The sequence below is a fragment of the Capricornis sumatraensis genome, chromosome 5, assembly GCF_032405125.1.
Source record: "Capricornis sumatraensis isolate serow.1 chromosome 5, serow.2, whole genome shotgun sequence".
NCBI lineage: Eukaryota > Metazoa > Chordata > Mammalia > Artiodactyla > Bovidae > Capricornis > Capricornis sumatraensis.
In genome coordinates this window covers 92882896-92895513 of record NC_091073.1, presented here as the reverse complement: position 1 = coordinate 92895513, position 12618 = coordinate 92882896, and the positions used below count along the sequence as shown (strand labels likewise).

The following is a 12618-nucleotide window of genomic DNA, read 5'->3' as shown; positions in this document are numbered from 1 at the left end:
TCCAAGTTTTTAATGTAAATGTGTGACCCACAGGCAGTTGCCCCGGTGGAAATGAAATACTAAACACAGTCGTAGTACAGAGAAGCCAGATCTCATGGTGGCACTGTGCCTCAGTTTTTCACTGCACCATGTGCCCTGAGAGGCAGCCTACATGAGGTCTCCATGGATTCTGAGGTCTCTGTGTGCTTTATCAGCACATCAAACTAACTCAAGCCTTAGTGTGTGCTGTGTGTTGCGTTAATATGTCTTCCTCTTTTTTTCATTTGTTTGCCTCTTTGAAACTGGTGGAAAAGACTGGAATGTTTTTCTGACCTGTCAAATATGACTTCTTTTCAGTTTTTTAAATTGGATTATGGAACAAACAAGTGGCATATAAGTAAGTAATATTTTAAAACAAATAGTAGCAGAACAAATTAGTATAGATTCCAGATCTTTTTACAATGTTTAAAGTAAAGTAAGTAAAAAGTCGCTCAGTCGTGTCTGACTCTTTGCGACCCCGTGGACTGTAGCCTACCAGGCTCCTCCGCCTATGGGATTGTCCAGGCAAGGATACTGGAGTGGGTCATATGGCCAAACAGGCTTCTATTTCACAGAAAAGAAGGAAGAGTAGTTACCAAAAACCAAAGCAGCAATAGTTAACAGGAGTATTTCTCAGCATCAAACCTACTTTGGCTGTTAGCAGGTTTATTACATCTACACAATAGGAGTCATCATTAATAACCATTATTATTGCTGGTATCAAAATAAATAATATACCTAGCACATCACGTATATATCAAAATATGTGACAGGTGCTGTCAAAAAGAAAAACCAACTATGATGTCCGCCTTCTAGTGGCATTACAAAGGTGCGTGACTAGTCCTTGTCATCTCTGCCCCTCTCCACTACTCCATAAAAAGCTGAGCACATTTACCCTGGTGGATGAGCACAGCAGTCAATTCTGTCTGTCTCCTCACCAAGAACAGAGATAAACAGGAGTCCCCTGTGATTCCCACCGGAGACCAGAGAATTAGGAACACGGAGCTATTGTGACAGGCGACTAAGAATCTGGCCAGTTTATGACAGGATAGGAGTGTCCTTGAGGTTCACCAACTGGGAAAAGGCACAGGGAAGACAGAACTCTGAGAAGACGGGGATATAAGCCATAGAAATATCCAGAAATATTCATTAGGATGGTAGGCTGTTCCGCCTACCATTCTAAAGCAGGATTAGAATTTTTGAAGAGTTTGAACCTAGTTTGAGATTGGGGGATGGATCAACTGTGAGTTTGAGGGATGGGGATAAGAGCTTCATAAGACCAACAGTTCTTGCAACAACAACAACAACAAGCCAGAATAGATGGATAATAAGATAACTTCAAAGACTAAAAGAGAAATTTCAAAGGCATGTGCTCACTTGTCAGCTTAATCATAAGACAGTGGGTCTCCCAAGGTTGCATCTGTTTAATACTTTAGCTCCTTAATAAATGTTTACAGTTTGGACAAAATTGTTTCTATTCATTTTTATGGCTTACTTGATTTTAATGCTTAACTTATAATAGTTTTAAAAAACCCAAGAAATAAGTAGTATTTATTGATGGCCTAAACTGCCATCAATCAAGTGTGAAATATTAGATTTTAAGTGTTAATATGAGAATAGCAAGAGTTTCATCAAAATTAAAGAGAGTATGTTCACAGGGAAGCGATTTCAACCAAATCTCTAAAAATCAGACAATCAACAATCGATCATGAAATTATCTAAGGACTTTCAGTAAACAGTTAATTGTGGTATTTAAATATTTTAGTAATGCCCTGGTATAGGAATTATCCTCATTTCCCAAATGAAGAAATAAGCATTAGAGAAAGATTAAATAACAGGCCCACCCATCCTAGAACTAGAAAACCCAGTTCTAGCTAATTCTCATGTTCAAGCTCTGCCCAGTGCTCTCTATTATATGAGCCACTATCATAGAGATGAAAATATAAGACAAACATAGGACATTTTCCTGAATGGGTGCTTGAATATTTTAATTGTTTAAGTGTGTAGATGATGAACATCTTTCTGTTTATATGTTTAGCCATCATATGGCTATTAGAATTAACCTCACTTGAAAAAGGAATCAAAACTGTCTAAATATCTTCAAAGGTATGCATTTAGTTAGACCCTAGTACAGTTCTCTTGCCCCTAAACTATTATCTGGCTGTTTTTGGTTTAGATAACTTTTATAGAATTGTTAGTTCTTTTATTAATTTTTTTTTCACTCAGCTATTTGTGTGTGTGTGTGTGTGTGTGTGTATGCATTTACTCCTAGTGATTAGGAGTGTTAGTATGGCAATTATGTCTTATGTTTTAAGTTAATTTACTCAGTCTTGGTTCAGAAAATGGAAATGCTATATTCATCTTTACTAACTTTCTACATCCTGGGACCCAGGAAGTTAGAACATGAAGTCCTTTGAACTAAGAGACCAACACTTTACCTAAAGTAGAAGTGAGTTGAGTGATTAATCTTTGTGGAGGTCTTTCATCTCCTGGTTAATGTTGTGACCTTCTAACTTTGCCAATAGTGATTAATTAAAGTTATATATTGAAGCTTTGTTCTATCTTCAAAGACATAGAATAAAATTTTTATCATTTTTAAAATTTTGGCCACACCACTCACTTTGTGGGATCTCAGTTCCTTGACCAGGGATTGAACCTGGGACCATGGCAGTGAAAGCACCAAATCCCAGAAGCCTTGTTCTATAACTTTCTCAGAAAAAAATGCCATGGAGAATGGGCAAGTTTGGGCCATCAGTACCGAGCCTACACACCTTTGGGGTATAAAGCACCACAAGGGAAAGGGAAAAGTACACTAGCTCAAGTCTGGTCTTAGCCCCAAACCTGAGAGGAGTTGAAGGGTCATTAATATTTTATCTTTTCTCCTTTTTTATTCCCTCCTCCTTTCTTCCTTCCTTCTCTCTCAAACACTCTACACATATTAATACCTTTAATATTAATAACAACCTGATGAAGTTGATTGTCACTCAACAGATGTCACTCAACTTCTTTTTACCTCAGGCTGGGCAAATTTCAGTTCAATCCCTTGGATTCAGATTTCAGAAGCATTCTTAGTCCATTGGGAAAGTCCTGGAGAGCCGTAGTGCAGAACATCAGGGGAAGAAAAGAAACCAGTTGCATGAGGCCTGTGGGTTCTTCAGCTCAAGAGATTCATTTTATCAAAAGACTGGTTGGGGTGATGTCTAAGATGTTTCTGGCTATCTTAAAAGTCATAGAATAAAATTTTTATCATTTTTAAAATGTTGGCCACACCACTCAGCTTGTGGGATCTCAGTTCCCTGACCAGGGATTGAACCTGGGGCCATGGCAGTGAAAGCACCAAATCCTAATCACTGGACCACCAGGAACTCTCCCTTAGAATATATATATATATATATATATATTTTTTTTTTTTAATCTGAGGAAGACAACTCTAGAAAGTGCCTGAAAAGCTGTGACTGGAAGCAAAATGCCAAACCAGAGGTTTGGCGGAACCTAGGCTGTGTCCGGAGCCCTCTGTCTCCTGTAGCACTGGTCTGCAGTCAAGTGTAGCCCTGGCGGCATCTGGGCGATGACAGAGGGTCCTACAAGGAAGGACAGAGACTGCCGCACACCTCAACCCTGCCCCTTCCATATTCCTACTAGAGCTGAAATTGGGGAGCTCCGTTATTTCAGTCTAAAATCACTGGCAGCTCAAATGCTTCCCCTTCACCCAGAAAATGGAATCTACTCTCAGCCCCGCTGTTCTCTCTAGGCTCTCGCTCTAATCTGCTGCTTCTCTCTGCCTGAACTGTCCCGCTGCGTTCAGTTTTCCTCTGTGCCCTCGCCTTCGCTTCCCTGTTCAGAGCATCCTGATGGACACTGTCTGTAGTCTTCCATCTGCGTTGGTTCGGAATCTGGCTTCTTTTCTGTACTATCTTAAGACATCTTTTGTCCTATTTGGGTTGGATAATCTCCACAACCCAAGTGAGGCTCCCCACCCTCCCTCCAAGATCTGTCATCTACTCGTTCACAGTCAGTTAAAACCTACTGCACGATTCTGGTCTCCACTTGTCCACAGCCTCAGCTAAAGTTTACTCCTTTCTTGCTGCAGGTCCTTAGCTAATGTACTTCTGTTTATGTTTTCGTGAAGGAATAGTTTAATAGGCTCTCTCTGTGTGTTCATTGGCTGCCTAAATGAGAATTTCAGACACTGCAGGGGGCTATAGAGGAAGTGTTCTAGAACCATTGGGCCATTTCAAACCACACTACAAGTGCCAACTACTTAACGATTCAACTATTTAAAGTGGAGCATTCATCACATCCAAGCACAGACGTGGAGGACACCACATAGACCGGGATCTATTTTTCTGGAGTTTGCATTCTAATAGGAAGAAACAAGCAATAAGAAAAACAGTAAACAAGTATTTTCAGACTGATAAGTGCTCACTTAATCCATTTGACCTGCTGTAACAAAATACCACAGACTGGGTAGCTCATGAACAACACAGGTTTATTTCTCACAGTTCTGCAGGTTGGGAGGCCTCAGATCAAGGTTCCAGCATGATCAGATGAGGGCCCTCTTATGGGTTGCAGTCCTCACTTGGAGGAAAGAGTCTTGCAAACTCTTCGAGCCTTCTGTATAAAGGCACCCATCCTTCATGATCTAAACACCTCCAAAAGGCCCACATTCTAATATCATCACAAAAGGCATTAGGAGGTCAGCATATGAAGATTGATGGGCACAAACATTCAGAATGCAGCAAATGCTGTTACAAAATTCAAAGAGAAAAATGAGAAAGGGCAGTCAGAGTTGAAAAGACAATTCTTACCTATTTTACAGAGTATAATAAATATATAAAGCTGAATCCTAAAGAGATTGTACCAGTTAACACTTCCTCCAAAAATTAGTGCTTATTCCCCACACCCAAACTACACTGTATTATGATGCTTTGCAGAACCTCTGCCAATCTGAGTAATGTAAAAATGATATCTCATTTAATAATAATTTATTTTATTTTGAGAAATTGGGCTATGCATCTTTTCTTTGCTTTAATTTCTGGTCCATCTCCTTTACCCATGTTAGGTTTGAGTTGTTTTGAATTGATTTGCTTAAGAGCTCTTATCACCTGCAATGCAGGTTCGATTCCTGGGTCAGGAAGATTCCCTGGAGAAGGAACAGGCTACCCATGCCAGTATTCCTGGGCTTCCCTTGTGGCTCAGCTGGTAAAGAATCTGCCTGCAATGTAGGAAACCTGGATTCAATCCCTGGGTTGGGAAGATCCCCTGGAGAAGGGAAAGGCTACTCACTCACTCCAGTATTCTGGCCTGGAGAATTCCATGGACTATAGTCATACAGAACTGAGTGACTTTCACTTTCAAGAGCTCTTATATATCAGGGAAATGAGTGTTTTGTCACATGTCCCAAATGTGTTTGTCCAATTTCTTTTGACTTGTCAGTGGTATTGTTTCCATGCAAAAGGCTAGCTTCTTTTTTCATGTTTGCTTGTTTGTTTTCCTAAATATTTGGAGAGTAAATGAGATTCAGTTGGTATTCCCTGTAGCAGACCCAAGGATGAGGTTTCATGTGCAAGTGATTTGTGAGGGAAGGTTTTTCAGGAAAAAACCTCTTAGAGAATAAAAGCCACAGAAGAAAGGGCATGAAGCTAAGAAAGGGTGCAGCTTCATGTAAAGTCCTGCAGGAAGCATTAGCCTGACCATATCAGGGATACATGCAAGGGCTGCAGGAAGCAAAACCACACTGAATGGGAGAGAGGGAGGAGGGAAGCACAGTGAATCTAGGGGAGGGGATACACAACAGGCAATAGAAGGGGCCTTGGGGGAATCTGCCAAGAGTCTGTTAACATTGGGTGGCTCAGGAGTCAATGAAAGGATAGAATTAGAGAAGCTCAAGCCCACTGTTTAATTTCAATATGGATACATCTTAGTATTTACTTGCGACTATTAAATGAGATGACAGAAGGAATCCACCCAGTCAGGACAGTTTAGTCCATCCCGCTTTAGCCACTAATGATTAATCATGTATAATGCATTTTCTCCTCTTCTTCACCTCTTTTTGGATTTCCACAGTCAAGCCTGATGATGACAAAGTTATTGGGAAAATCAGTTCTCAATAAGTTGAAGGCCAAATAAGTAACTGTAGATGTTGATCTCGAAAGTTTACGAAAAGAGGTACTGGATTGAAAAGAAGATGCTTGGTCATGGTTAAGGTACATGGAATTTGATCCTGCACTATCACTCATAAAGGACATCCTTGCTATATTTTTGGAGTAACTAGAAAATATTCCCTGATACTGACTTTAATTAGTATCACAGATTATTTTCTTTCTGAAGGATGTGTAGGGTCCACTAAGTAAATGTCTTTGTTTCCTTGTGGAGAAAATTTGATCTGTAAGGTATTAAGTAGAAAGCATTGAAAGACTTACAACTCTTAGTTACAAGCAGCTGTATAGCAGAACATATTACCCAATTAGGCCCGGTGGTCTCTCTCAAATGTTATTCCCACATATGCCCAGGTGTGTTTATGCAGATAAGTGATTCCCTAAGGAGGCTGGGGGTTGGGTACAAATAGATAGTGACTGCTAATGGGCTTGGAATTTTTTGCTGGGAGTGATATCAGGATCAGTTCAGTCACTCAGCCGTGTCCCACTCTTTGCGACCCCATGGGCTGCAGCACATCAGGCTTCCCTGCTCTTCACCAGTTCCCAGAGATTGCTCAAACTCATGTCCATCAAGTCGGTGATGCCATCCAGCCATCTCATCCTTTGTCGTCCCTTTCTCCTCCTGCCTGCGATCTTTCCCAGCATCAGGGTCTTTTCCAGTGAGTCAGTTCTTCACATCAGGTGGCCAAAGTATTGAAGCTTCAGCTTCAGCATCAGTCCAATGTTCCAAAATATGATGGGGTGATGAAAGCATAACTCTGTGAATAAACTAAAAACCATTAAATCATGCACTTTAAATTGATGTAATACGTGAGTTTTATCTCCATTAAAATATTATAACTTTAAAAATTCTTTCTGAAGGAAAGCAACCCAAATTTTGACACTTAGAATTCCCACACACTAAGTTTAACAAAATACAAACTCATAATCAAAGGTTGGGCTTCCTGGATGACTCAGCAATAAAGAATCCATCTGCAATGCAGAAAATGCAGGAGTTGCCATGGGTTTGATCCCTGGGTTGGGAAGATCCTCTGGAAGACGGCATGGCAACCCACTCCAGTATTCTCACCTTGGAGAATCCCATGGACAGAAGAGCCTGGCAGGCTACAGTCCATATGGTTGCACAGAGTCGGACACAACTGAAGCAACTGAACATACAAAGGTAGCCAAACACACAAATAAATAAACTATCATGACTGAGGTCAGCAAGAATTTAAGATGTGATAGCTACAAAGTCATTCAGCATCTTGAGAAGCAGTGAGTCTAACAACTCTTGTCCCTCTCTTCTTTGTAAAGCAGAGCCTTGAGCTATCTGCCTCCAGAGGGAAAAGTAAACTAATATTTTTAAAAAAGAGAATGAGAGCAGATTTCTTAAATCCAGGGGGAAATATGGATTGCTAGAATATAGGCAAATTAAAATTGACAAATGCTCCTAGGTGAAAAAGTATAGCATCTTATTACAGTTAGGTGTACAAACACAGTGCAATCATTAGAAGATTAGAATACATTTACTATATATATTTTTTGTCTTGACAAAAGAATTTTAAGTTATCTGGGGGTTACAATAAATTTTACTGCAGAAAATTCCTTTCTTTCAGTGTCTGAATAGAACAAAATGTAATAAGTGGAGGAGGTTTTCCCTGGTGGTCCAGTGGTTAAGAATTCGCCTTCCATTGCAGGGGACATGAGTTCGATCTCTGGTTGGGGAACTGAGATCCCACATGCTGCAGGCCAACTAGGCCTGTGCATTGCAACTACTGAGCCCACTCGCTGTGGAGACCATGCCAACACAAGTAGAGAGAAGTTTCAATGCAATGAAAGACCCAGCATTCTGCAGCGAAGATCCAATATGTCACAGCTAAGACCTGACACAACAAAATAATTAAATATTTTAAAAGGCAGTAACTGGTCTCAATAATGACCTAAGACTTCTACTTTCCAGACACAGAACAGAGTACCCTGTTCTAAGTCTGCACAATAAAAGTGGAACTTGAAATGAAAAGTTGATGGCTCTTGGGCTCGCAGAGAGGAACAAAGTGTCAAGTTCATAAACGAACATTCAGTAACATTAAACAGTTTCCAAGTTCTTAAGATTAGTAATAAAGACAAAGGAAGAAGTAACTTTTTATATATTTAGTCCTCTGATAGAAACAAAAGAGATGATATTAATATGAACATTCACTTTGACAAAATATTTTCCCGGTATTAGATTTTATTCTGTAATTTTAAATTATAATAACAATAGAGCTGCTGCTCAACATTTAGAATAAGCAAATAGCTTAAAAATCGATAGCTCTATATATCACTTTTTATTTGATGTACATGGACTGGTAATGGTTTCTTCTGGTTCCCTTCTCTTAATGAGATTATTATGCCCTTGAACTTGGTTGGCCAGTCACTTATGGCTTTTATATTTGTGTACTTTTGAGTTCCATCCCCAATAGATGCTTAAGAAACTTTAGATTAGTGTAACTATCTCTGGGAATTCTTTCTAAAATGTAATTGGAAATGGGTAAGATTGAGTCTCCCTCAATATGATCAGAGAGAAGTCAAAATAAAACCTAAACAAAACACTTGTATTTTAGACTTCTTTGACATTAGCAGATAGAGAGCTTCCTCATTCCTTTTTAAGCTGAATGCTATCACACTGTACTATTGAAAGTGCTTGGTAATACATTTGGTAGGGGATTTCTATGTGCCGGGTATTATGCTAAATATTTTATCTACTTGATATGATCAAAACTGTATACAAGGGGAAAAGATACCATTATGATCTTCCTTCTGTCAAGGAGAACACTGAAGGTCAGAGAGCCTGAACACTTTGCTGTTTCCATAAAGGGAAGTTAGGACAGTTCCGAGAAGCTGGCCATCATTAAGCAGCTTTTAGAGGTAGACTTCCTGTCAAGGAGCATTGAGCCAAATTAAACAGACTGTCTGCAGCTGGGAGATCTGGAGACTGACAACATAACCAGTAGTCACAGCCCCAATTAATAAACACATATTAAGTTTATGGTCAAAAGCTGAATGGATATATTTGGATTATGTTGCAACAAGAATTATGGTGAAGAGAAAATGTGGCAACTCAGATTTCATATTGCTCTCTTTTGCAAACTGGCTCTTTAACTTTGCTGAGTGATTTATCCTCTTCAGGCCTCAGCTCTTCACAGGGGAGTTGAACTATGTGATTTCAGAGGCTCATGCACTAGGATAAGAAGAGAAAAACGCTGGAGAATGATTTGCGGTAACTATCAATGTGCAGAATTTTTTTAAAAAATCTGTAACACATAACTTCCACTGATTCAGGTTTCTGAAACACTCATTTATTCATTCATTCAAGTACTTATTGGGCACCTACTGTGTGCCAGGTACTGTACCAAGCAGTGTTCTGGAAGTGAACAAAATGAAATCCTCATTTTCCTAGTTTACATTCTAGTAAGAGAAGACAGAAAATAAGCAAATATATATAACCTGTACTATGTCAGATGGTAATAAATGCTAAAGACCAGAAAATGAACAAGGGAAACTGATGGTAAGGGAAGTATCCCACCACAGTGCACTCTAGGCTCTTCCTTGAACATACCAGGCCTACTCCCAAATGTGCACTTCTGATACATTTGCCTGCAATACCCTCTACCAAATATCCCCACAGCCAACTCTCTATCATTCAAACATTATCTGCTCAAAGCCACTCAGCATATGAAAATCCACCCTCCCCAACTCTGTTCTGTTTTTCCCGTAGATCTAACATCTGATGCAAACTGCTTATTTGTGTGTTGAAAGTCTGTCTTCCCAGAAAGACTATGAGCTCTATGAAGGCAAGTCCTTTTGTTTTGTTCAGGATATATTTCAAAGTCTGATGAAAAGTAATGTTTAATATGTTGATTAATGTCCAAATTAATTAATAGGTGAATGAATGAATGAATTAGAAAGATGATCAGAAATTGTCTTCTCTAATGAGGGGTTGATGATGTTGTATAGTTGCTCAGTCCTGTCCCACTCTTTGCAACCCCATGGACTACAGCATGCCAGGCCTCCCTGTCCTTCACCAGTTCCCAGAGATTGCTCAAACTCATGTCCCTTGAGTCAGTGATGCCATCCAACCGTCTCATTCTCTGTGGTCCCCTTCTCCTCCTGCCTTCAATCTTTCCCAGCATCAGGGTCTTTTCTAATGAGTCAGTTCTTTGCATCAGGTGGCCAAAGTATTGGAGCTTCAGCTTCAGTCTTTCCAATGAATATTCAGGATTGATTTCCTTTAGGATTGACTGGTTTGATCTCTTTGCAGTCCAAGAGACTCTCAGGAATCTTTTCCAAAAACCACAGTTCAAAAGCATCAATTCTTCAGTGCTCAGCTTTCTTTATAATCCAACTCTCACATCCATGCATGACTACTGAAAAAACCACAGCTTTGACTAGATGGACCTTTGTTGACAAAGTAATGTCTCTGCTTTTTAATATGCTGTCTAGGTTTGTCATAACTTTTCTTCCAAGAACCATGCATCTTTTAATGTCATGGCTGCAGTCACCATCTGCAGTGATTTTGAAGCCAAGAAAATAAAGCTGTCACTGTTTCCATTGTTTCCCCATCTATTTGCCGTGAAGTGATAAAAGGAATAAATAGTAAAAGTTTGATATTTAAAAATCGAAATTTAAGGAAAATTGCTATATCCAGATGTGACCTTAAAATAATTTAAATAATATTTATTAAGACTATGAATTAGCATGAAAACTGTAATGTATAGATAAACGAAAAACACAAGATGCAAAGGTACACATGTATTTTTATTTGCAATCATGTTTAAAAAAGCATTTTTAGAAGAAAGGTTGGAAGGAAATATACCAAAAGTTACCAGTATATAGTATAGTGATTATTGGTGATTTCCATCATTTCTTATAGTTACAAATTTTCTGTAAGGTTTCATATCTTTGATATGAAAATTAAAAAATGAAAATTTTTAAGAAGTTAATCTACATGATGCTACCTGTCTTTAGTGGTATTATAAAATTTTTTATCTGGATTTGATTGTATTTTACATTTAGAAACTAGACCTTCACAGTGTCACAATGTCAGTAGCCCCTGACAGGCAGGGAACCCAGAGTTGGAAAGGGCACACCTGTATCATCTTTCACAGAAAGACAACAGAGGCAGAGGCGGAGGGTGAATCAACTCTCACGCCTTCCATAAGAGCATCATACCTTCTTGAGTTTACCTTCCAAGTAGATCGTCTCCAAAAGAAGGAAATCCTATCAACTGAAACAGGCCTTTCAAGAGAACACATGCATAAGTGATTATATATAGAACATAACATCAGAAAGACAAAATTGCCCAAGACTCTGCTTTTTCCGATGTGTTTCCATTACTTTGGTGGTCAAGAAAGATAACTGAAGATCAGCAACATGGAATTAATAGCTGAAGTGTGCATGGGATATGTTATCCCATTTATTCCTCAGAAAAATTCACTGAGTTAGGAATTATATTAACAAATTTCAGATGAAAAAGGGCTATAGGTAACCTGCCCAGAGTTACAAGGCCAGAAGGATAGTGATTCAAATTAAACTTAAACTGGTTCTAAAACCACTACTCTAAACTTATATATGGGGACCAAAATATTGAGTATTTCTTAGTAGGATCCCTTCACAATTGCACTTCTGTGTCCCCTAAATGCTGTTTACTAAAATATTTTTTATAATGATTTTGGGTTAGTAGCATGGCTCCAGTTTCTACATCTAGAGCAATGTCAGACTAGGCAAGCATGAATACTATCCTGAAATCTTTCACTGTATCTACATGATCAGCATCTGTGTGGGAGAGACTCCTGGTGGGTAAGAGAGGCGTCATATTGGAATGGATGTCTTCGCAGGGAGTTGACGACAGCTCCCCCTGCCTCAGCTCTCATGCCCTTGTGAGAGGTTACATTAGTCACTGGTTCTGCATTCATCGAGCCCAGGCAAGGAGAAGAAGCCAGAAGAAGTTTGAACATAGGCTTGAATGGGAATTCTGCATTTGATCCTCTTCAATGGACCAGATGACCAGGTCACACCCTGAGGTGACCCCATTCGTTAAATCAGATAATTGCTTAGTAATATATACTTAAGTAAATTGCTAGCTGGAAAACCAGTCTTTGAACTCAATAATTTAGTATTTATGTGGATACTTTTATGTATCTATATTCATGTGAAGACTAAAATATAGTAGTTCTAGGTTAAATACAGCTTCAACATTCCAGTAAGGAAGAAGAGTGCATTGATTTTACTCCTGGTTCTGGCTTCTTAGCCAAACTGGAGCCAAAGAATGCAATGTTTCCAGTTTATATCAAGGGACGCACATGTCTACTTATAGTGCCTCTCAATGGATTTCATGTGAGAAAAAAAACTGTCACGAGTTTCATCTCTTCCCTAAGTGATGACTCTAGAGGCCACACAATTCCCTTTAAGCTCAATTATC

The 12618-nt window shown here is 39.2% G+C and overlaps 1 non-coding gene across 1 annotated transcript; it reads right to left on the bottom strand.

The window, feature by feature from the left end:
- Window positions 1–3310: 3310 nt before the first annotated feature.
- On the bottom strand, window positions 3311–3383 carry TRNAE-UUC (transfer RNA glutamic acid (anticodon UUC)). The gene has a single exon. It is a non-coding gene; the product is annotated as a tRNA-Glu (tRNA).
- Window positions 3384–12618: the final 9235 nt, after the last annotated feature.